The sequence below is a fragment of the Callorhinus ursinus genome, unplaced genomic scaffold (genome assembly GCF_003265705.2).
Source record: "Callorhinus ursinus isolate GAN/ISIS: 27379988/994484 unplaced genomic scaffold, GSC_fseal_2.0 scaffold3, whole genome shotgun sequence".
NCBI lineage: Eukaryota > Metazoa > Chordata > Mammalia > Carnivora > Otariidae > Callorhinus > Callorhinus ursinus.
In genome coordinates, this window is record NW_027397065.1 from 77,358,255 (window position 1) to 77,384,519 (window position 26,265).

Consider the following 26,265-nt stretch of genomic DNA (forward strand, 5'->3'; position numbering starts at 1 on the left):
ATGACATTATCATTCTTATTTTATTGTCTAAATATAATCAGTGCAATATTCATTCCTTGTATAGTGATATTTTGTTGGTGCTTAATACCATGAAAATACCAAGGCTTTTGTTTAACTTCTCAAGTTTATTAGCAATGCCTTATTTTCAGATAACTCAGTGGTCTTATACCTCACATCCCGAGACTTTGTTTTTTCCTGATCTGAATGTTCCAGTTGCTCATTTTCATTCCATGGAAGAAGACTCTTGTTTCTTCTTACTTTGTGTTTAATTAATTGCATCTATAATCTTAAAATATTGCTTTAGGAATTCTATTATATACAAAAATTAATGTACCATAAATATCTCCTCCCTTTTATTTTCTTGAGATCCCTCACACCCAAATATTAAACAATCTTTAAAATACATTGTTTTACTTCATGTACATGAACTTTTTATTGTGCCTACTCATAATCAAAGCTCAATAAGCAAAATATTCTCCAAGTAGCAATGCTTTACATGTTTATTCTATTCTGGGCAGCTGACTCTTGTTTCAAGAAGTCATACTATAGAGCCTAATAGTTCTGTCTATTTTTATTGTATATTGGGCCTAACTTCACTTAAAATTATCCTTCTATCTCCAGACATGCCTAAATCTGTCTCAGTCTATATCTTTATGATATGTGCCTAACGGGAAATTTGCCGCTTATCCCCACCTCTGTGTGGCATTGACAAGTTACTTAACCTCCGAGCCCTCAGTTCCAGCTATGAGAAAAGGTTACAAACAATACCTTCCTCATCTTGTTAGATTCAAATGGTAAACACTCTAAAGTGTTCAGTAATATTCTGACCAATGCTAAACACCTTTAAGTTTTACCTGTAACTCTCTGTAATGGAAAAAAAAAAAAAAAAACTTGGTTTCCACCTCCTGTATTAGAAAAAACTCACTTCTTTCCTTCTATGTTTTTCTTTCACCTGAGCATCTCCTCTACTACTCACAAAAACACTTCACTCCTGACACTTTGGGCTACCAAATGTGTGGCGGTCATTTTCCCATACCAAGCAATTGTCTGAAACATCAGCTGGGTGTTCTACAACTTAGTTCTACGGAGAGCTAGTGTCAGATTTTATGGGTTGAGCCTCAGTGCTATAAGACTGCCCCCTCCCATACATGTCGGATGCCAATCACAAGTAGTAGGTTACCAGATTACCCACAACTTCTGTTCAATTTGGCTACAAATTGGAGGTTCCCACAACCCCCTCCTCAAGTTTGATTGATTAGCTGGAGTGGCTCACAACATTCAGGGAAACGGTTATTAACCAGTTTACTAAAGTTTATTAAAGGATGTAATAAACCAGTTTATTAAAGAATATGAAAAAGGATACAGATTAATAGCTAGATGAAGAGAGATACACAGGGCAAAGTCTGGGAAGGTCCCAAGTGCAGGAGCTCCTGTCCCCATGGAACTGGGGTCTATCACTCTTTGCATATGTGGATGTGCTAACCAACCTGGAAGCTATCTGAATTCCATACTATTGGGATTTTTATGGAGACTTCCTCATGTAGGCATGATCAATTATTAACTCCATTTCTAACCCCTCTCCCATCTCTGGATGAGGTGGGGTGGTGCTGCCAATTCCAAGCTCCTAGTCCTGGCTTAGTCTTTCCAGTGATCAGCCCCCATTCAGAAACCTCAATAGAACAAAAGATGTTCCCCTGCAGTCTTATCACTTAGGAATTTGCAAGTATTTTAGGAGCCTTGTGTCAGGGATGGGGTCAGACAAATATTAGATGAATAGATGCTCCTAGTGTTCTTATTATTTAGGAAACTACAGGGTTTTAGGAACTCTTTGATAGAAGCCAGTGAGGGGCAGAGACCAAGAAATATTTTCTATTCATGCTCTCTCTCCCTACCCCAAATCTTTTCTTTTTCACCTTAGATTGAATCCTTGTGTTAAGATCTTGTTGAGAATGCTGAACTAATAGAATGTACAGACACCTATGCATTCATTTACTGTAGGTACTCTCACCTAACTAACCCAAAAGGACAAGACAATGGAGCCCAGTTCTTTATCACTAAGGGTAGTGATAAGTCTTAACTGTGTGGCTAAGAGAAAAATTTCTATCCACGTGCTTTCCTATTCTGCTCTATTTTTCTTACTTGCATTATAAGACCTACCAAGAGATGTCCACCTCTTGCTTTAAGATCCAAGAAACCAAGCCGTGGTGTTTGCTTATCCACTTTCTCCCAACTATATTTCTTAAATATGTCATCTTTCCCAATATGTTTCTATGGAAAGAACCAGTTCTAATACGCTGCCCCAATTGCTGACCATTAATGTGACATCACAGTTTTCTCTTTACAATTGCCAGACGACTTTAATTCAGCCACTCAAATAAATATGTGATATGGGAAGTTTAGTGATTTTTTTTAAATCTAAATGACATTGTAATTTTTATATTATGTGGGTTTTGCAAATTTTATGTTTTCATAGCATTTTTTTCTTTTACAAATGAAAGTTCACCTTTTAACACCTTTTAATGGCTTTGAAAGTGGGTTTTTGAGACGTTAGTCCAATATTATTCATGAAAATAGCGTTTCTTTCCTCAGTGGCAAAAGAAAGGGAAATAGGATATCTAACCAAAAATAGCAAATTTGAGGGGTTTTTCTTTTCTTTCTTTTCTTCTCTTTTCTTTTTCCTTTCCTTTCCTTTCCTTTCCTTTTTTTCTTTTCTTTTCTTTTCTTTTCTTTTCTTTTCTTTTCTTTTCTCTTTTTTTTTCCTGGAAATGACAATGTCCTTATAAATAAAATTTGGAGAGGACTTTTATTTCTTTCCCAGACTGGCAATGTAAAGGCCTGAATTAAAAAAAAGAGAGAGAGAGACTCTTGATTAGCTAAAACCAGTTTTCCAAGGAAAAGATTTCCTTAAATATTTAAGGTTTTTCAATACATATTTAGTTCTTCAGAGGTATGTTGATTAGAAAATTATTCAATATTTTATTTTTTTATTTTTTTAAGATTTTATTCATTCATTTGAGACATAGAGATACAGAGAGAGAGAAAGCATGAACAGGGGGAGAGACAGAGGGAGAGGGAGAAGCAGGCTCCCAGCTAATTCAGGAGCCCAATGTGGGGCTCAATCCCAGGACCCTGGGATCATGACCTGAGCCAAAGGGAGACGCCTAACCCTCTGAGCCACCCAGGTGCCCGCAAAATTATTCAATATATTAAGTGAAGTTTTTAATTAAAAAAAAAATCTTCAATTGCTTTTTTCAAGGAGTCTTGAAAATTCATTTTAAAATTCTTGACAGTGTGAATGGTCATCTTTTGCTATTACCATTTGCTAAAAGAAAGGCACATGAGACATGAAAGGGAGAAAAGTCAAATGAAAGGCATTATTATTTAAAAATGTACATTTATAATACTCATAACTATTGATTGTTGTTTTCTCTTTACTGGTAGGCAATTTGAATGTGACTTGGAAACTACAAACTAGCTCCTGGACCATGGTGTATGCAGGCACACCTGTATTCATGCACCAGTAGAGTTTATGAATTAAAGTTGAAGCCTGCAACCTGTGCCCAGAAATTTACAAAAAGTCAAAGACAAAATTAATCTCATACATTCCTCCTAAAAAGGAAGCTAGATAATATACCATTCACTTAAAATTGGACAATGGAAATCTATCTACATCTCTTTTCGTGCCTGCTAAGGCCAGCACTTGGACTGCAAATATGTAGTGTTGGGTTTCTGTTGATGTGAAGAATTTTTATTTTCCAAGGTCTCAGCTGAACAAGTACAGTTCAGTATACTTTATAGTTCTACCACTGATTTCCATCAAAAGCCACAATCCCTTGATTTAATGGTTTCCTCTCAGAGCTACACTTCCTATAGAGTAAAGACCTCATTCATAATTTTATTCAATTTTATGAATGCCAATTTCTTTTCCTTCTTGTCTTTTTACCACATCATACATTCCAAACACCTACGTGTTCATTAGTCAAAGTATTTACCATTCTGCTGGTAGAACACAAACTCATTATCTCCACTACATACTGGGCATACTCAATAATCTCTGGCAACCTTTCATGATTTCTCTATTCAGTTGTTACATTATAATTCACTTCTCTATCTTGCTCTCTGTAATGGAGTGGTAACTGACGTAAATGTTCTCAGAGGGAATTCAGTAAGCACACAAAAATGAATATTCACATATTACTTACCATTTTAAAGTGATATTTTATTTAAATATAAATCCCCATTTTTCTTTTCCACATGCATAAACATTTTTATCTTGTCCGAGATCCAACACTCTGATGGTTGGACAGCCTTTTGCTTTGATTCTGTTATATGACTGCAGTTCTGAGATTCAGCTGTTTATACTCCTGACCCTTAGTGTGTGCTGTTTGTACCCTGTCCTTCTGATGGATGGTCCGTGTCCAATCAGTCTACCTTCTGAAGGACATGCCAGCTCAATTTCTTTCATATCTAGTTAAAGATACAGAGTAAATATTGGATCACACTTTCTGTCATTTGGGGACCTATGGGAAACTTAGAGAAGCCAGCCTATTGTCTCATGGTTTAATGTGCCCTATCTCCATTTCTGAGCCAGAGTTTGTAATCAACATGAAGTGCAAATCTATAATTCACAAAGATGCTAGGAAATACTGCCAAAAACTCTGAATCATCCTACTAATGTCCCCACTATGCTCCTTCCTCTTGACTCTTTGATCTAGTACATTTCCTTTCCTTTCATTTCACCTCTGACTCTGTGAAGTCCATTGCTCCATCCTCCATTCCAGAGGAATAAGTGTGTCCTGGGTTCTTGAAGGATAATCTCTACATGAAAAGAGAATGTCAGAGCTTGGACGAATCTCTCTCCTAAGCCAATGATCAACAGTTGAACAGTTCACTGTCATCAAATACTTCTCCAGTTGTCAAGAAAACAGATAAGATGCTCACCTGCCTCCACCTGCCTCCTTGGTGCTGTTTGTGAATGGTGATTTCTGAAACAGAGGCTCCCACTTTCTGGATTCACACTTCTACTTTACTTCCCTATCTACAACATTGTTAATTTTGTCTAATGTTAAGAAAAATGACTGTAATAAGATCGTCTGGCTGAAGATTCATGACTGGATGTTGCTTTCTTATGCTTAGCCTTTGGGTTTTTGTTTTGTTTTGTTTTGCTTTTTTTTTAAGATTTTATTTATTTATTTGATAGAGAGAGACACAGCGAGAGAGGGAACACAGGCAGGGGGAGTGGGAGAGGGAGAAGCAAGCTTCCCGTGGAGCAGAGAGCCCGATATGGGGCTTGATCCCAGGACCCTGGGATCATGACCTGAGCCGAAGGCATACGCTTAATGACTGAGCCACCCAGGCGTCCCAAGTTTACTTCGGTTTTTAAACTTCATGTACAAAGATGTATATCTTTTGCTTTCTTGCTACACAGTCAAAAACTTAGACCTAGCTGTTTGCTTTGAAAAGCTCTGGCGCTCTCATGTCTTTATTACATGATTATCTCCTATCCACCGTTCAGGTATCAGCATAGTACATCTTCTCAGGGAAGAGTTTTCCATTCCTCTCAGACTGGATTAGATGCCATTTCTGGAAGAGTTCTTATCCTGACTTCATCCAATCATAGCAATACTTATCACATTGACAGTATTAAACCTCAACCTCTGTTTCTCTCTTCTCCAATAGACTGTAAAATGGCTTGCAAGCAAAGACTGTGGATTTTTCTTCCTAGTATCTTAAAATTGTAGGCAGGACTTAGCACAGTCTTCACTTGTAAACATTTTGAAATGCAGTTGAATATTAACTATTGGACTTGACTGACCTTATTGAATTTGAAAGTGTGGCAGTCTTATGCTTGCCTAGCATATTTGGAGAACCCCTACTCTTATCTTCTCTGAGTATCAGAGAAATGCTGTGAATATTCTGTCATTGGCATTTTGTACAACCACATTCTCTAAAATGACACAATAAGCAGCAGGGTATCTGTTGACGTAAATAAGTAATCTAAAAATATTGTGGATCTTACCATAAACAACTTTTCTTACTCTTAACAGCATTTGGGAAAAGCACATCAAAAATACAGTTGGCTGCATCAAACAAAGGGACAGTCTAATTTTAGGTCTCAAAATGTAATTATAATAAGTAGTTACAAAGGGAAATTTTGGTTCCCTAAAGGTTTGGTTTGTAAAAATGGTTTGATAGGTATAAATTTAAATGTGCATGTTGTACCTTGAGGCTTGTTTGCAATATCTATTTTGAAATGAGTACGTCTAAATTGAGGAAATGATGAAATAGAAACCTTAACTCTTTTTATATGGATGGTATCTTTAAATAAAATTCATCATGATATTAGTCAATCAATATAAATAAACAGAATCAGATACCAAGAGGCCTTGAAAATAATCTTTCTCTTCCTTAATGTCCTAGACAAGAAAAGGTTCACAGACTTTCTAAATTGGTTAGTCATCAATTTAGTAACTCCTATTTTCATGTTGTGATGGAGGATGTATCAGGGTGAAAACTGTCAGCCTGTTAGTAGAAGTCGTCCTTAGAATGTCAATGAGGACCTGGAGAGATAGGAGCCCAGTGAGAGTATTCCCCCTATGCAACAGGGGACCCTAGCGACCATATTCTACAACTCCTGAACTATCAAGGACTTGCCTCCATGAAGATTGCTTTTGCAATAGAAGCAGTATTATTATTTCACGGATTACAAGCCAATTCATATGCATTCAGTGTACATGCTTATATATAAAGGTTAGTATGTGAAAGTTGCCAAACTGTTAGTTTTCCCTTTTCAGATACATTTATAAAAACAATGACTTATTAGTAGCAAATACTTATAAAGTTCTAGTATCATTCCCAAATGATTCTACTCACAAGGAATCTTTCTTTAGAAAAATATCAAGGGTATTGAGAATTGGTGGTCATTTTAGAGAAAGAAAAAAAATAACTAATTTAACCTAGGCATTAATTGAGGTAGAGGGGGTAATCTACGTTTATCCTTCAGTATTTCTTGCTGCCCCAGAATAGTAAACCTCAACCCCTTACAAAGCACTCCCAGGAAAAAAAAAAAAAAAAAAAAAATTGGAGACGGTACAAACAACAGTATATCTTTGATAAGATTGCTCATGGGTTGGTGTTTTTAAATGACATTAATTCCAGGACTTTATTTTAAATTTTCATTATCTCCAGACTTTTCAGTAATTCTGAATGAGTTCCAGCCTTCACTGTTTCTGCTTATGGAAGTCAAGTCTTCTAACAATGAAAAGCAGAATTTGAATAATGCTGAAAGCCTTTTTCAAATTAGTTTTTTCTTCAATTATGGAATGTGCCTCAAACACTGAAATTTCAACACATATATATGAGTGTCTTTAACACACAGTCAAACTTCACAGGGATTCACAATTATTTTTCTTTTGAGGTATTCCCTCACTGACATAGACAAGAAATATAGTGTATAGTTACATAAGACACATTTTTTAGACTCTAGGACATTTCTTACAACTAACAAATTTTGTCATTTTGACATTGTCTTAATCAAGTGTTTACTCAAGTATCTTTATCCACTTTAATAAGTAATAGAAAAGTAATTTTAGATATTATTATGTGACAGTACATGAATTGGAAGTTCAGAAGTGATTTTAGTCTCCCTGGGAAGCCTCTTGATGTGTTCTCCAAGTAAGAGAATGAAACAAAGTCTCATTTTATTTTACCTGTTCTTCCCGGATCTAAACAGAAGAGTTTTGTTATATCATTACAAAGCAGCAAAAAGAATTTGCTTCAGGGAGAGTGTTTTGGTGACAAGCATGGAAATGGTTTTAAGAACCTTACAAATGTGAATCTTTTGGTAGTAGGCCCAATTTTGATCCCTCCTAGTCCAAACAAAACATTTTGTGATGCTTACTGTACTTTTGTTTATGTTCTTCCTTCTTAGACTAAAATGACCTCTCCAGCTTCTTTTTCATAACAAAATTCTTATCTTTTCTATGCCAAGTTTTCTTTGAAATCATCTTGTATTCCATTATTTAGAACTAAACACTCTGTCAGTGTAGCTAGACAGATCCTCTTTCCAGAGTATATATAATTTACACAGATTTTAATGTTTATTGAACAATTATAAATATCTTCTTAACTCTCAATGTCCTTGTACCATTTAAGACTAACCAAAGCAATAACTAAATAACTATGCTTAGCCTTGAATGTCAAAGCAAGGACTTCCCTCTTTATTCTGAAAGCAGTTGAATCGATCAAAGGATGTTAATGAGATAATCAATAAGCATCGGGTTTATATTTAAAAATCACTCTAAGCACTGGGTATTACATGTAAGTGATGAATCACTAAATTCTACTCCTGAAATCAATATTACACTATATGTTAACTAACTAGAATTTAAACCAAAAATTGAAAAAAAAAATCACTCTAATTAAGTGAGTAGAATGGTTTGGATAGGAGTAACAGTTAATGTGAAAAGACCCATTAAGAAATTATTTCTGTAATTTAGGGGAAAGATGAATTGGACAAGAAGCAATGTTAGTTGAAGGCCAAGAATGGAATTGAAATACTATTTGTGGGGCAAAATAATACTGCATGATGTCATGCTAGATGTATGTGTGGTAGGGGAGGATGAGATGAGTTAGTAATAAAAGGTGATCCCTGAGTTCTTGAAATGTGTGATTGCATCAATAATAGAATCTTTCATTGAAATAGGAAACTGTAGGGAGAAGGCCAGATTTGGGGGATGAGATCATTATTTCAGTTCTAGAATGCTAGGTTTGTGGTGCCTTAAAGAGATCCAAAGAAATATTCAAGGAGCAGTTGGATATAGAGGTCAGAGAAGAGGCATTGGCTAGAGGTACATATGTAAGTCATCCCCAGAGAGAAATTGTGTGCCGCCTGGTCACAGACAAGATTGCCCAGGTTTGAGTACCAAGCAAGAAACAAAGGAAATAGTCATGAGGAATTCCAACATTTAAACATGGGGGAGAACAAGACTGCAAAAGAGTTTGAGAAGGTGCAACCAGAGAGATAGGAGTAAAAATAGAAATTTACTTTGTCTCAAAACTTAAGGAAAGAGGGTGTATTTGTTTTACTTAACACAGAAAACATAGTTGGTGTTACTGAAGATTCAGATAAGGGTTAAAATATGTCTGTTGAAATGAATGATCTAGGACTCTGTGAGAGATTAACATGGTGGAATGAGGGCAAAAGAAGCCAAATAAAATTTATCTGAGATGGTAGAAAGGTTAAAAAAAATTACACACAACTTTTCAACTTGTGTGGTTAAGTGGAGGATAAAGAATATATTCTATCATTTCTTTATGCAAGTACTTTGGGGTTCAGTTGATACATCCCCCAGGAAGAGAAAATAAATAAGATCATATTCTGATGGTTAAAATTCAGTATCAACATGATGGACCAAAATAGAGAAAAAACAAACACAAAGAGATAGAATAGGTCTAGTCCAGCAAAATAAAATTGCAGTCTTCCTAAATTTATTACATTTTTAAATAAATCTTTGAGAATGGGGTATTATCAGCCATGGAAACGAAAAAAAATGAGAAGCAAATAGTAGCATTATACATCCATGAAGGAGTTGTCTTGGCCAGGTGTTATCATATTTTGGAAAAATACGAATTATCTTAGTCTGATGCCATTAAATATTTGAATGATAGTATTGACCATTTTGCCCTTTTTCTGTTCTTACAAAGTTATATTTTTATAACAATTTGACTTTTTACTCTACTTCAACAGAGTAAGAATACATTCCTATATGAACTTGCAGTTTTGGTCTCCTTAGCACTTGGAGCTTTTTATATACATTACCCATCACCATTCTGATTTCATATATCATTCTTGTGGTCTTGGTTAATGTCAAATTGGTCCTGAGAAATGGGCTTGTTCTTAGTTGATGATGAAATTGGATTTCTGAATAGACCTAAGGACTGATTCCAGAACCCAGGCAATATAGAGAAGTATAGCCTCCAGGAGAGCTGATGGGAGAAAACTGACATAGTCCTCTACGCTTAACATCCCTCATTGGATATAAGGTGTTCCTTATTTCCATTTTCACATTTCCAAGTCTGCAACTGATGTATCATTTTAAGTACTTTGTGGACAGATAGCATTTATTTTCTAGAGCATCTAGCAAATTGCTCTAGACATACTGACTGCTGAAAATAAAATAAAAATTTTAAGTGTTTGTATAATTTTATTGATGTGAATTTGAGCATAGGCGGGCGTTATTTGCTTGGCAGCAAACTTTGTATGTGATATGCATTATCCATTCACTTACTGAATTCTCTTGTGCTGGAAATTAAAATCCTGAGGGGCAGGATATTATTGTAAATATGATAGACTCAAAATCTTGGGCTTTAACTTGTAGATTTTAGCTAAAAATGAAAAAGTTCTGTACTGTAGTTGAATAATGCTTTAGTGGAATTAACATTCATGTGAAGCATGGTTGTTACATACCCTCAAAGAACAGATTGCTCATAACATGCTCTGTTTGTGATAGGATATTAAAGACCATCTCTCTTAATTTTTCACTCCACATTTATAGATTTGTTTCTGCTGACAGAATACTGGAAATGTAATTAAATGTTTAGTTTAATTAAAATGGAAAATAAAGCCTTGTTCTCAGAAATTCATTATAGCCCCTAAAAATAGCAAACATGAGTGATTATGTATCTCAAAAGCATGTACACTGATTTTCTACATGTCTATATTTTTGTAATACTCAAATATAATTATACTTGTATATTGCACAATGCCCAAAGCAAACTGTGCTTTGTCATTGTAAAAAAAAAAAAAAAAGTAAATTCAAACTTCATATAACATGTAGAATAATGTTTATATATGAAAATTGTCAAGTTTTAACTATCACATCGATGGGGTGTGGTATATATTGAGAAACTCACAAAATATATACCTACACTAGGGGTCAGCCTATTTTTTTTTTTTTTTTTTTTTTTTTGTAAAGCACCAGATAGTAAATGTTTTTGGCTTTGTGGGCCATATGGTCTCTGTCAAAACTACTGTATTCAATTGCTGTAGCGTGAAAGCAGCCATAGACTATAATCAAATGGTCATGACTATGTTCTAATAAATCTTTATTTATGGACACAAATTTGAATTTCATATAATCACATTCCATTAAATAGTAACCACTTAAAGATGTAAAACAATCATTCTAGGCTCACATGCCACACACAAACAGGTGGCAGACCCAATTTGTCCTCCAAGCCTTTCGTCCACACACACACAAACACACCACTAGTTCCGCTACAGTGTTTTACCTCAAACTCTTCAATAAACCTCTTTGATTCCAGGTTCTGCTATCCTCTGCCTTGCTCTTTCTGGTCTATTCATGTTGTTTTTTGTTTGCTTTCTTCCTCCACGAACACTTCATTTTTTCTGTATTTTGAGTCAGGTGTAAAATTTCATCCCACATTCAAAATTTTATAAACATTTTTATAAACATTTAACTGTAAATTTTTTCTTAGCATTTTTATGTGCTCATTTTTTTCATAAAATCATTTACTTAACAAATAGGTCATACATAGATCAGCTCAGTGCTGTGTTTTTATGGAAAGTTGTCTAAATTAACACTCTAATCTTAAGCATTTACTCCTGGAATGTATTTTCAGTATGTGTCACATCAGAATCAGGATATATTCTGTGTTACTAATTGTTAGTCATTGGACCCTCTATAGTTAATTGAATATTCCATCTTCCTTTTTCTAATTTTTAATGTTTCTTTTTTTCTATATATTACATCTTTTATCTTTTGGCATGTATTTCTGAATTGTTTGTGGTTGTATTGAATCCTTTTTATTTACATGTAAGCCATATTTTTTTAAATTAGATTCAAAATATATTTGATGTTTAGGAGGGCTTGGGTGGCTTAGTTGGTTAAGCTTCCAGCTCTTGATTTTGGCTCAGGTCATGATCTTAGGGTCCAGAGACTGAGCTCTGCATGGGACTCCTCTGAGCATGGAGCCTGCTTAAGATACTCTCCCTCTTCCCTCTGCCCCTCCCCCACTCATGCTTGCACTCTCTCTTTAAAAAGAAATAAATAAAATATTAAAATATATTTTTGTTTCAATTTTGAAAAAATACATTTTTATGTTTGTATTTAAATGTATCATATTCATGATATTCATTTATGCAACACATTTATTATGCATAGAGCAGCTAAGTACTGTGTTTCATGGACTATGTCTCAATCAACACTACATGTTTTAAATCATGGTATAGTAATGTTTAACCAACAAATGTATAGTTGTTTTTTTAAAATTATAAAATAGTATGTGCTAATTTAGAAATATATGAAAATAGAGAGGTAGAAAATGAAAATTCAAAGTAAGTTCATGTTTCATCAATCTAAACATCAACATATTTGATTCCATTGTTAATTTTTAATTATTTCAATGCTATTATAGAAATTATAGATATTTTCATGGTTAAATAATTCCAACAGTTCAAAATGTTTAAATAAGGGGCGCCTGGGTGGCTGTCGGTTAAGCGTCTGCCTTCGGCTCAGGTCATGATCCCAGGGTCCTGGGATCGAGCCCCACATCGGGCTCCCTGCTCAGTGGGGAGCCTGCTTCTCCCTCTGCCTCTGCCTGCCTGCCTGCCTACTTGCGCGCTCTCTCTCTCTCTCTCTGTCAAATAAATAAATAAAATCTTAAAAAAAAAATGTTTAAATAAGAAGAAAAGTTCTTCCTCCAAGCTCCAACCCCAGAAGAATTTTTATTTTAAAATTTTCTGGTAGACAATATTATTATAAATATATTTCTCATGCTCACAACTTAAAAAAATATTAATTTATGTATTAACTCTACAGCATTAAAGGATACGGAATTTTACATACTTAAAACATCTATTTCTTCCTGGATCTGGTTACTTTCTACCTTTAGTTCTACTGGACTCTGTGGATTAAAGTTCTACTGGTCTATGAGAATTAAAGTTCTCTTTTTTGATTTCCCAAATTTAGTTGCCATTGATTGGTGCCTTGCTTTTTACAAAAATGGATAAAAATGCATACTTATCCATGTTCCATCTCACCTCTCCAATTTTGTTAGTCATACTGTTTTGTTTGTCATAAGTTATTTGGTTTTACAATAACTTAACATCTAATTATTTTCCCATGCTTTGTGAGTTTATTAAAAAGACAAATCCATCAATAGTTTTGGTGTATTTGTGGAATTCTATATTTTTGAAATTGTTGCCCAAAGAACAGTATTCCAAGTGCCAAGGTATAATGGTCATTCCCCAAACTTGTCTAATCATAAGAATAGATTAATGAATTTTTTTTAATGTCCAGATTCCTAGGCATCTACACTGAGTAATCTGATTTGACTGATTTAGTGAGGCCCAAGATTAGTTTTATAATCAGGAAATATAAACTTAACGATTCCTTTGTTTAGATCTACTCTGTGACCAGTATTTCTTGGTTTCTTGTGTCAATGTCTTCCATTTATTGATTTATTTTTCATTGCTTTTCATTTGGTTATAATATAATCTCAAACCATTTTAATATGTATATGTTACTTTACATTATATATATATTAATATATTGTATATATATTTACATAAAATATAGGTGTGGACAGAATTTCTGCAACTTCTCATGCTGAAATATATTTATCTTGTCTTTATCTTTTTTTTAAGATTTTATTTTTTTATTTATTTGAGAGAGAGAGAGTGAGAAACAGCATGGGGGGGGAGAGGATCAGAGGGAGAAGCAGGGTCCCTGCTGAGCGGGAGCCCAATGTGGGACTTGATCCCCGGACTCCAGGATCACGACCTGAGCCAAAGGCAGTCGCTGAACCAACTGAGCCACCCAGGCTCCCCATCTTGTCTTTATCTTTGATTGATATGGCATTCAAGCATCTATCAGATTAGGCTTTGCTGTCTCCTCCTATTTACTGTCAGTGAGAAATCTGTCAGGTTTTCATTCCCTAACATACATAATCTACTTAATTATTTCCTATCTGAAAATCTTGAAAATTTTCTCTTTAGTTCTGACATTCTAAAATTTCACCATGACTTTTCATATGTACTTTAAAAAATACATTGTAATTTAGAATTTGGTGGGCAATTTCAATTTAAAGATTTGTAGTTTCTCCAGAATCACAGGGAAATTTTATTCACTCTTTATATTTATTCATTTTTTTCTGTTTTTTGGAACTCCTCTGAATAGATATGGAATTTGATACATCATTTATTCACCTTTATACTCTTACAGTCTCTTTGTAGTCACCTCTTCGATGTAAGATTTTATCAACTTTTTTTTCCTTTCTGGATAAACAATGTGTTCTTTAGTATGGCAATTCTATTATCCGGCCCATCTAGAGAATTTTTTTTAATTTATAAACATTACACATTATATATAAAGTATATGTAACATATATTACCTATTTATTTCTAAGGTTACTACTTCTCCATCTTAGATTTTCTCATTTCTATTTTTAGCTTTCCTCAGATACTTGCTGATCCTTGATGATCTTATTCACATTCTGAAAAATAGAGTTAGCTAAAGAATATAGGAAACATTATGTTGGGGCATCTGGGTGGCTCAGTTGTTAAGTGTCTGCCTTTGACATGGGTCATGATCTCAGGGTCCTGGGATCGAGCCCCACATTGGGCTCCCTGCTCTGTGGGAAGCCTGCTTCTCCCTCTCCCCCTCCCACTGCTTGTGTTCTCTCTCTTGCTGTGTCTCTCTCTGTCAAATAAATAAATAAATAAATAAATAAATAAATAAATAAAATCTTAAAAAAAAAAAGAAAAGAAAACATTCGGTTGCCATACATACAATTGGGTAAGGTATTCTGTCCCATTTGGTCCTCCCTTTAGAGGGAGGGCCGACTATAGTAATTATGTAAGTGGAAGAAGTAAGGTATGTATGGCCTTCTTTAGTTTTCATGTACAGAAAATATGAAGACAGGTCGGGAATGTGCTCAGTTGCCAAAATACAAGGATTTTTTTCTGATGTAATGGTAACTATTTTCTTTGTGAACAATGAGAAATACTGAAGGAGGCTATTGCTGGAATCCTGGTGCAAGAGGGTGGTGGCTTGGGCCAGTGAAGATAGCAGAAGGCAGTCCAGTCAGATACAGAACATATTGTGGACACGCTCATGCATTAGAAGATTAAAAGTGAGAAATCCAAGTTAATATCTAGCATCTCGGATTGAGAGCAAAAGTGAAGTGGTGGTGTTAGGTAGCGTAGGCTTACTGTTGTAATATGAGGAAAGATTAAAAATGTGAGTATAATATATTAGATGTAAGTAATTTGCCAGATTTTTCTGACAAGGAAACAGTGATTTTATGGTTATTTTTATTTTGTAAATGGAGTTGTTATGAGGTTGCTCACTGACAGTGAGAAATGAAAAGGCCTGGAATAGAAAAGAGACAAGTTTAGAAATAGTCATTCGGGAAAATTAAAAAAAAAAAAAAAATATATATATATATATATATAGTTGGGAAATACACTACAATTACTAGGAAAAGCTTTTTGTCCATTTGAGGTCTGTGTCTTTTAAGACAGGCAGAACGATTTATAGCATAGTGTGTTATTTCTCTAGCAACCTAAAACTGTGATAGAAACATGCTTATTTTAATCTTCCACTCATGACCCTCCAACACGCAGCCACACACTGATATTTATATATGTTGCAATTTTCATACAGTTTTGCAGATTTACATGACTTTTAAGGTCCTATGGCACCTTTTCATCTTTCTAAACAGGGAAAAAATGTTGGACTTCTTTAGAATGGTGTTAATGCACATTCATCTTTCCACATCATCATGTACCATTGTTCTAACTGATTTCAGACAAAATCAGTCAAAATTTGGTAGAGGCAACACTGATAATGTCCTAAAATAGTTGAGTAACTTCATGATAATGAATTCCAATGTAAATAGTGATGACTTTGCAGGAAACACACTCAACAAGTGAATTGCTTCTCTTTGCTTGGGTTCCTTTTCTGACTTTCTCTCTGTTTCACATACTCAGTGTTGTGCTCTGTAGGTTCTGTGATTGGCAAACCAATCCCCTTTATCTTTGGGTTCTGATTTTGTCCTCCGGAACTCTAAAATAGAGAAAATCTATATCTTCCCTGAACAGATTGTGGATGGCAGCAGATTCCCTACATTAGGCCTGCCTTTCACTTTTCAGACAAGTAGGTGATCTCAACAGCACAGGATGTTAACAAATGAGCCCCGTTGCTATCACCCGAAATCCTACCCTGGTTTTCTTTTGCAATGCGTTCTCTTCTGTTTTGCAGTCGCTTATAACTTTGTAACATTTAGGAAGATGCCCTTTATATGCACATACTTTGGTAGTAACTGAGAGGTGGTGTCTATTTTCATAACTTTTGTCTACTGAAGTTACATTGCATTCCAGATACTGTAATAGGTGAATTAGATAACTTATCTCCAATATATGTAATCACCATAACGTTTCCTTCAGAAAGGTGCTATTAGGCCATCAAAAGAGGAGCAAACTGAGAGCCAGTGTTTATCAATGTGAACATAGTGAATAAGTGGCAACACAGCATTTGACCTAAGTTAGTCTCTATCCAAAGTCTAAGCATTTGTTTTTAAGTCCCTTGGGGGGAAAAAATAAAAGGGAACAAGGATTTTACAGTAAAGTACTCTATTACATAATGCATTCAGTGGAGTTCTAGGGGAAGCAGAAAATGGTTGATTAAATGGGGTCAGGGCTGTTTTAAAAAGGAATTATATCATCAGATTCCTGTTATGTGCAGAGTAAAATGCAAAACATTGTAGGCATGTACTAGAAAGACTTAGGGGTGTTTAGAAAGGAGGAATTTTGGATTGAAAAATATAATGGAAAATTATCAGTGTCAGTAATGACTGGTTAACAATGATAGAACATACAGTTGGGGATAATATGTGTAAAATGCCATCTATAATAAATGAATATTGGCAACTTGAGGAATCTTGAGATGGGCAAAGGGCAATGACAGTTCCTTTCTGGTAATGGCTTGAGGCCTACATGTATGTTTCAGTAGGACTGCAGTATTCTGATAATAACCCAACCCTATCTAGAATTTAATCTTGCCACTCTAAGGGCCAAGCTCAGAGCAGGGCAATAAATTTAAAGCCCGAATTTTCACTGCTCACCTGGGCCTGTTGTATGATTCTTCACAGTCTATGGCAACCAAAAGGACTGGGCTTATACAATGCAAGAGCCCTATAGAGAAATTATTTTAGCACAGCACGCACAATTGACTTGCAGTTAAAAATTAAAAAAAAAAAAAAAAAGAAGAGTATAAGGCATCCTGAGATAAAGGTAAATGATCTAACCAATTTGATCTAAACAATCTTCCTACAGTCCCAAATTTACACCGGCAATACGAAATTCATTTTAAACTCACTTTCTAGACAATACGTTAGAGATGCTGTTCTCTTTGTAGCTTGTTCTGTTCTTTATGGGGTTGATGGCCTCTAAAAATTTTCTCTGAGTTAAAAATAATCAAGCTTTATGTGATGACCCAAGTTTTCTTTCAAGGTAGCAATATAAATAACCTTTAATATATGGCAGCTACCCTTACTATTGTGCGCTCAAACACATTCAGGGTAAGAGAAGTTGATAGAGTTCACATTTCAAACCCTTGCTTTCAATACAGTCTTTAATTTCCGTTATGAATAATGACATGTTTACTAACTTGGATAGCCTCCTATAAAGCAACTCTGAATAAGCAAGGAAATTGTAAAATATAGCTAATCAGGCATCTTCAAATGAAGATCAAGCTTTTCATGCATTAACATAAAAAAATGACATCTCATTTCACAATTTTGCATGCTGTAGATTATGTAAATCTCTACTAAGAGTTCATTTGAACTATGTTCAGACCTTTTTTTTCATAGTGACCAAACTTAATTGAATTTCTGCATTTTTACATAGCCAGTTTTTGCAAATATTAGAAAAGTTCTCTTTACTAATCAGTCATATATAGTTCAGTTTACTAAAATGTTCCTTTTAAATCCTATCAACCTAAGATTTAATAGTGTTTCCTGATTATCTCTTCTGACTTCTCTCTCATCCGTTCCCTCTCTCCCTTACATCACCTGGTATGTCTTCATCATTAATCTTGTAGAAACTTTTCTCTTGTTTATTGGGGTTTATATCATCAGTATCATTACGTAGATAACTCATAAAATTATGTCTCCCATTCAAAAATCTATCCCAAGCTGCAATCTCATATTGACAGATGACGCTTGTATATCTCCTCATGGTGTCTAGTGAACACCTCAACATCACCATATTCCAATTTGAATATATTTCCCAATCAGATATTATTATTTCCCTCCTTCTGATGGTGCCATTTTTTCTAGGATCATACTTAACTAGGATTCATTCTTAGCTCCGTTTTGTCGTGGGTAATTATTTCTCTAAATATCTACCACATATGTAACTTTGTTTTTCCATTTCTATACAAAGTTAAAGGCGTTTATTATGACTGTCTGGATTTTAACTATTAAATTCACCACAGTTTTTTCATTCTGCAATTCAGCACGCAGGAACCCCTTCCTTGGGGTACCTGGGTGGTTCATTTGGTTAGGTGGCTGACTCTTGGTTTTGGCTCAGGTCATGATCTCAGGGTCATAAGATTGAGCCCATGTTGGGCTCTGCAGCCAGTGGGGAGTCTGTTTGAAATTTGCTCTCTCTCCCTCTGCCTTTCCCTCCCCATCCCCAACTCACATTCTCTCTTTAAATAAATAAATAAAATAATGAAATAAAATAAAATAAAATAAAATAAAATAAAATAAAATAAAATAAAAAACTCCTTCCTCATATTGGGCTCCTTTTCTGATGTCTGTGCTTCTATACCTAATGTGTAAAAATTACTAGAATTTCTTCTCCTCTCGTTCCTTCACTATATTTAATATAGTTTGGTAGCATCACAATAGTATGAAATTTAAGCGCTCATGTTAACTGACAAGTCCTTTTACCTGGCTAATTAAGAAAAAATTCAGGCAATAGTTGATGGTGAAATGTGGTAGACTATATGAAAATGGAAAAACTTGAGATAGAGCTCAATGGATGACTTGAATATTATCAATATAGATGAATTGAACCTGATTTATTGGCTTGATGGTATTAGTGAGTAGGGCTTCATGAGTATGAAACCTGTAGAGCCACATAGGGTCTCATATTCAGAAAGGTCCCATGCTTGGATTGATGCTTGTGTTGGCGGTCTTAAAATTCTTTTTTTAAAGATTTTATTTATTTGAGAGAGAGAGACAGACAGAGAAAGAGCACAAGCAGGGGGAGGGGCAGAGACAGAGAGGGAGGGAGTCCAACTCAGGAATGCTGAGGAGGGAGCCTGTTGGGGTGGGGGAGGGGGGCTCAATGCCAGGACCCTGAAATTATGAACTGAGTCAAAGGCAGATGCTGAACCGACTGAGCCAATCAGGTGCCCCTTAAAATTCTTAATGTTTGAGCAACAGTCCCCTTATTTTTATTTCTCATCCTTCATCCAATTATGCAGCTGTTCCTGGTGGTGAGGACAAGAAAATCATGAAGGCTAATTCCAGGATTTTGTTCAGATTAGTGTGTGTGTGTGTGTGTGTGTGTGTATGTGCGCACGTGCACACACTTTATCAACTCTGTTCTCCCCCCTCATCTCAGATGAGGTGCTATTGGAAGTAATTTATCAATTCTTCATATGTGAGAAATATTTTCCTTATAAGCTAGTAGAATTTATGGTGGTTGCATTGCATTTTAGTGATTTTTTTCTAATTTTGTTTTTGTTGTTGTTTTAGCTTAAAGCCAGAGAGTATCTTCCCTACTTCTTTTTATATCTCTCAATGGAACCTCTCCGTGCTTTCTCTATGGTAACTTGTATGCATTTTCTGAACAAATCTGTTCATGCATACATGAATACTTATATATTTACATTCATGTACATATATGTGTGTGTAAATATATTAGGTGTACATATAAGTTTATATATAAAGTTTTAAATATATATAAAGTTATATACACACACAACATTAGCTAAATATGAGAAAGAAGTATAGAAACTTCTGTTGAACTCAATTTTCTAAATATCTTCTGATTGAGCATCACAACAATTTAAGTACATTATAATTCTCAATTCACAATAACATACTAGAGGAATGGGTATGGAGGGCGCCTGGGTGGCTCAGTTGGTTAAGCGACTGCCTTCGGCTCAGGTCGTGATCCTGGAGTCCCAGGACTGAGTCCCGCATCGGGCTCCCTGCTCAGCGAGAAGCCTGCTTCTCCCTCTAAACCTCCCCCCTCTCATGTACTCTCTCTCTCTCTCTCATTCTCGCTCTCTCAAATAAATAAATAAATCTTTTAAAAAAAAGCAATGGGTATGGACAGAAAATTATGAGAGAAAAAACAGGGAAACTGTTAATAAACATTCTAGTATTCACATGAATAGAAATTAAAGTAATGAGATCATAATTTTCAGCTATTGAATAAGGAAATGGAAAAAGAAATGTTCTTGTTCAGGAGTAGTGAGGAACCAATTAATCTTTTACTCTTCTATAATGGTATTGAGAGGCAATAAGATAATTCATGTGTTTTAAGAAATGGTCATATATTTTACTTAGTAGTTACACTATCAGGATTCAACCCAAGTACAATAGTCAGAAATATAGGTAAAAGATTTATAAAAAGAGATGTTCATAGAAACATTATTTATAAAATCAAATAGTTAAAAACAACATTAATATTTAGTGATAGGAAAAGATTAAAGTATTTGCATACTTGCTGTGAATTTTTTGAAAATGTTAGGTGTTTTGAATTACATAGAATATCTTTTATTAAAATTTAAGATGATATATGTATCAGTTTTCAAAGTGTCTCATAAGATGTTCTTAGGGAAAGCATTAATTACAGAAAGATGTTTTTATTTTTTTTAAGATTTTATTTATCTATTTGACAGAGAGAGACACAGCGAGAGAGGGAACACAAGCAGGGGGAGTGGGAGAGGGAGAAGCAGGCTTCCTGCAGAGCAGGGAGCCCAATGCGGAGCTCAATCCCAGGACCCTGGGATCATGACCTGAGCCAAAGGCAGACGCTTAATGACTGAACCACCCAGGCGCCCCTAATTACAGGAACTTTAAGAGTTACTGTTCTACTATCCTCTCCGGGATGGTCACAAATGTACATTAGCAAACTGAACATAGTTCTGAAAATGATTTTGTATACTGGATGTTCTGACTAAATGAGCATTAATTAAATAACTATTTTTTTTTATAAACTGTAGTTTATAGACATTTTAGACATTTATCTCTTTTCTGGTACTTGTAAATATTGTACGTTGTGCACAATATAATATTTACTTGATGGTTAAGAATCTTAGAATGCTTCAGGGTCATCAAAATGTCCATTTTCATAATACAGTACCATAAAGGTAAATACAGAGAGCTATGGGAAGCTGAACTGAGTGAGTGCTGTCCTCACAACATGCCAAGGAAGCTGTATTTTCAATATTAATAAAAAGCTTCAAGGGAAGAGTTTGTGATTTGTCTTTTTCTGCTACAGAATGGAGCACAGAAAGCAAATATGATTTACTTAACAAGTGTTTACTGAGCACTTACAATTTGGATTCAACTAACCTTTATTTAAAGCCTTTTATATGCCAAGGACTGCACTAGACGCTTCTGTGCATGTTAAACTCTTCAAGGTCTGAGACAGCTCTGTAAGGTGAGCATGGTTCCCCACAATACAAGTCAGGTACCATGTCCAGAGAATAAAACAACTTGGTTAAGCAGCTTTCCATTAAATGTGAATGGTTGGCATAGGGCTTGACCCAACATAGGGTTATCTCTGTTATACCAAACTGCTTTTAGACAAACCATGTACTGGGTGTTCATTAGTAGCTTGCAGTCAGTTAGGAGACTGATATGCAGACATAATGATAAAGGAAGCAGGTTCGCATAACAGGGCTGTATACATAGTAGTTTTCTAAGCATGTTACCTATTTTAACGTGTTTACTCTTCCCAGGAAGCATAAGAGATAGGTAATACTGTATGGACATTTTACAGAAAAAGAAGAAACGAAGCACATATAATTATTATAACTTCCCAAGTTTGTTTGGTTCCAGAGTCTGTGTTCTTAACTACTATGCTGTGTTGCCTCTCAATATAACACACTTTGTTAAAGTGAGATATCGTCAGACTTTTAAAAATATTTTATGGTCTGAAAAAATATTAGGGAGTACATTTTATGGCCTGAAAAAAATGTAGGGACTGTGGGGGCAAGGTGCTTTCTCAGAAGAGGTGATCTTTATTCTGACCACTGAAGGGTAGATAAGGCAGGGGCACTACAGGGAAAGGCAGGACGGTGGTCATCCCAGGAGTGAGGAATTACAGATGTTATTAGCTTTGTCAGCTGAATAAATATAACATGATGTGTCTAACAAAAATATAAATTAATTAAAAGGAACAGAATTAGCTATAGTCTTCTGAAAATCCAGTATTCCAGGTAAATTCTCAATATTTTAGAGCAGTAAAGTCATTACCATCCACATTGTGATGCTTTACTTTTATTAAGAATGCCTGTTTACCTTTAAATTTTTGATGACTGTATCACATAATTGACTTACACAGAAACTATCGTCAGTAGAAATCTCTACATTTTATCAAGGTTTGATCCAAAGACTTGTCTCCACTATCTTCTATTTAGTACTCCTACTTTTTGACCCAGCTGTAGCATGCATTCTTTGTTAGATTTGAGATAGTACTCAAGTTTTTCAAGACCCTTAAAAGTATTTCCAGTTCTTCATCCAAATATACTGTTTTTTTTTGTATGAAATTTCTATGGATCACTTTGGTTTTCATAGTGCTGAAAGCAATGATTGGAGGCGGCTTGGTGTCAGAGTCCTGTGGTTTACCACTAGAGACCTTCTTCCAGGTTAGTACCTCTACATTTCTAAACATGTGAGATTGGTGCCTTAACCACTTGCTACACCAAATAACTGTACTAAAACTTCTTCATGCGAGCTGTAATGAAATCATGAGAGATATAATGATGGCATATAGAAAGATCATGTCATATACATGTCCCCTAATTCTATTTTTTAAAAGATTTTATTTATTTATTTGAGAGAGAGTGAGAGAGAGAGAGAGAGAGCACATGAGAGGGGGGAGGGTCAGAGGGAGAAGCAGACCCCCTACTGAGCAGGGAGCCCGATGCGGGACTCGATCCCGGGACTCCAGGATCATGACCTGAGCCAAAGGCAGTCGCCCAACCAACTGAGCCACCCAGGCACCCAAGCTTATTGGTTCTTGATATTTTACATGCACTGAAGAAATTTTTCTTAAAAAGTGCATTCATTAATATAACTTTTATTATGAGTCAGGGAGGTGCTACTTTTTAAAAGTAATTACACAAGTAGTTAACTTGAAATATTTCTGATAGATCGCTCTCCTTCATTGTCCTGTATCAATATTTTTCCAGTATTCTGCAATTCTTAATCTGAAGGGTGATAACAGCATGAATAAAGGTTACCTTTATTAGGTCATCTTTAATCATACAATTAAGAGGTAACATTTTTATCAATCTAGGCTTTCTCTTTTCTTTCAAAAAGATATATACACTCTGTTCTACCTGTCACCCTAGGACATAAAATAAATACCTGCAAAGGAAATTGTGTGTTGCTTAAGTTTCCAGCAGCTGTTTCTCTTTACATAAAAATCAGATCCTCTTTAAATATTATTATACTTTTAGAAATTTCAGTTAAAAATCAAACCACAGTACCATGTTGGAGTAGTTGACTATTCTGAATGCTGAATTATAACAAGGGCTATCCCTGCCTTTCCTTTATGTTCCTTCTTTATTAGACTTGAAAACATTGCATAGCCTCCTGAATTTCTAGGGCAAAATTGAGCATGAGATAACATCTAAAGAGACGATTACCTGAGTCTCTTTCTCAGAGAAGGATCCCAGGTTAGCATTACAATTTTATCTTTCCAGTTTCTATAGTCTGACCAGTATCAATTGCGTGCTGGATGCTTTTCTGTCACCAGCAAAAATGATTCTTATAACTCTCCCAAGGTAACGTAAGTGGGGACTTGGGATCAGAAATGTCCATGCTTTCAGTTTCAAAGATTAAGTCTGTAATAAATTCTGCTGACTGATACATTGTTCAGTTTTTTGAAGTAATCTTTGACATAAGGAGAAAATAAACACCTGCCCACCACCTGGCTTTCCCCAAGCAGCAAGTTCCGTGTTGGCTTACTTACTTTATTCCTTTTAAGCTGAAAATATAAGAGAATCACTAAGTGGTTGACAGGTTCACTCTCCTATGGCTAGGGAAGGTTGGCATGATTTCAGAATATCAAATTTTGGAAACCGTTTCTAAATCCAGTATACATTGCGTCATTGGATTTGTGGAGAATCTAGAGCCCTTAATCTGGATGCAGTCTCATAGATACAAATCCTTTCCTGGTGAATTGATTCTTTTTCTAGAAATGGATTGTATTGTTTGGTGATGCTGACAAATCCCTCGGTGTGTCATCCCACTCAGGAGCAAGTGCCTGTTGACTTCCATTATGACTGTCCACTGGATGTGCTTATTATGGTCTTATCCAGGGAAAACCACCAAGGAAGACTAGTGAAAACACATTTTGTTTTCAAGTGTGTCCCTAGGATGCTCATTGCTGGTGTCTCAGCAAAAGCTTCAGTAGTAAGCTGGCAAACATTTTATTTCCTTCAACTAGAGGCAGTTAAATAAACGGGCTTCTCTAGAGAATGGCATAATGTGAAATTTTAAAATTAAAATACATGACCTCTTACAGACCAAAAATTACTCTTTATATCCCCTCTATTTTTTTGTAACTGTTCTGTTCCTTTGCTGCCACAAGTTCATAAACACAGAAAACATTGAAATGGATTATTGTCAATACTCAATAAACACAAACAAGGACTTATGTTGGGCTACTGTGCAAGGAAAATCTTATTTAAATTAGAAGCTGCGTGAGAAAAGATATACAAAACATGAAACAACATTGGTTCATTATTCTGATGCTATTGCTTCAGTTCCACTTTTCCCTGAGAGTTTAGTTTTTGGCAGTTTTCAAATCATAAATGACTTCTAACATCTTACCTAGGAATAACTTTTCACTTAAATGCATAATTCTTTCATATTTGGAAATAATCCAATGCAAGTGCTTTTTTCATTGTTTCTGTTAGTTTGTTTTATCATATCAAAAACCCAAACCAAATTAAATCCTTTCACATTGCACATCACTCAAGCTAAATAAAAAATAATAAAATATAACTAGTTGATTCAAAACATCTCAGGTTAAGCTCTATCAATTTCCTGGAAATACTACTTATCTTCTCAACCTCTCTGACCTTTCTGGAAGCAGAAGAAAAGAAGGAGATAATTAGACATTAACTAACCTTTATTTAAAAAGTTTATCGTAGATTAAACACAATTGTACAGATTTTCATTTAATCTTCACTAAGTGGTGAAGATTGCTTTCTAGATTTTAAAAAGAATCATCCTTAGTCTTGGAAGCAAAACAGCTTATACACGTTCAGGTATAGAAGAAAGTCTGAATCAGAATTTGAATCCATGTCTTCTGGATTTTAAAGGGTCTACCCCTCTATCCCACTGCTTCCCTTAAATATCTGTTCCTTTGAATCTCTGAACCTTAGCGTTTGTAGGACTGGAGTGAATTAAACTACTCTCTTAGTGGTTGCAGTGACTGAGGGTCTTTTGGAATTCTTGACATATCTGCAAAGTGACCCTTGGAATAACCATTCGATTTAGATAAACTCCTATGCTTGTTTGCTACACTACTTTGAGTAGGGATGCTTGATGTTCTTAATGAGCGAACGTGAGTGACTTTGTGCTGGGGGAAAGTGCAGAAGCTATTTCACAACAATTTTGAATACTGCCAATCAGGCCCCAAATCCTGGTTATCAGTATCTGTGTACATTACAAATCGTTTTAATGTACTCTGGAGTGATGAGAGGTGAGAAGTTTGTGTGTGAGGGAGCGTTTGCCTGGTGCAAGCAAAAGGGGGTAGGCAAGGCATTGCAGTTCCTATCCATCTTTACAAATACAGTGCTGACCTCCAAGGGAAAGCTCTGTCTCATATAAACCCTCCATGCCAGGACTACTTTGGGGTAAGACATTAAAGGGCATCACTCAAGCTAAATCTCACAGCTACCACCGGACTATGGATCACTGATGAATGAGCCAGCAGTTGAATGTTTAGCAGCCTGTGACGACTTTGCACGGAAA

General features: G+C 35.3%; 1 protein-coding gene across 1 annotated transcript in view; it reads left to right on the forward strand.

Annotated features, from left to right (window-relative positions):
• The window catches only part of CDH18 (cadherin 18), a 990,219-nt gene that overhangs the window by 481,228 nt on the left and 482,726 nt on the right, over positions 1 to 26,265 (forward strand). The gene's annotated exons all lie outside the window — the stretch shown is intronic.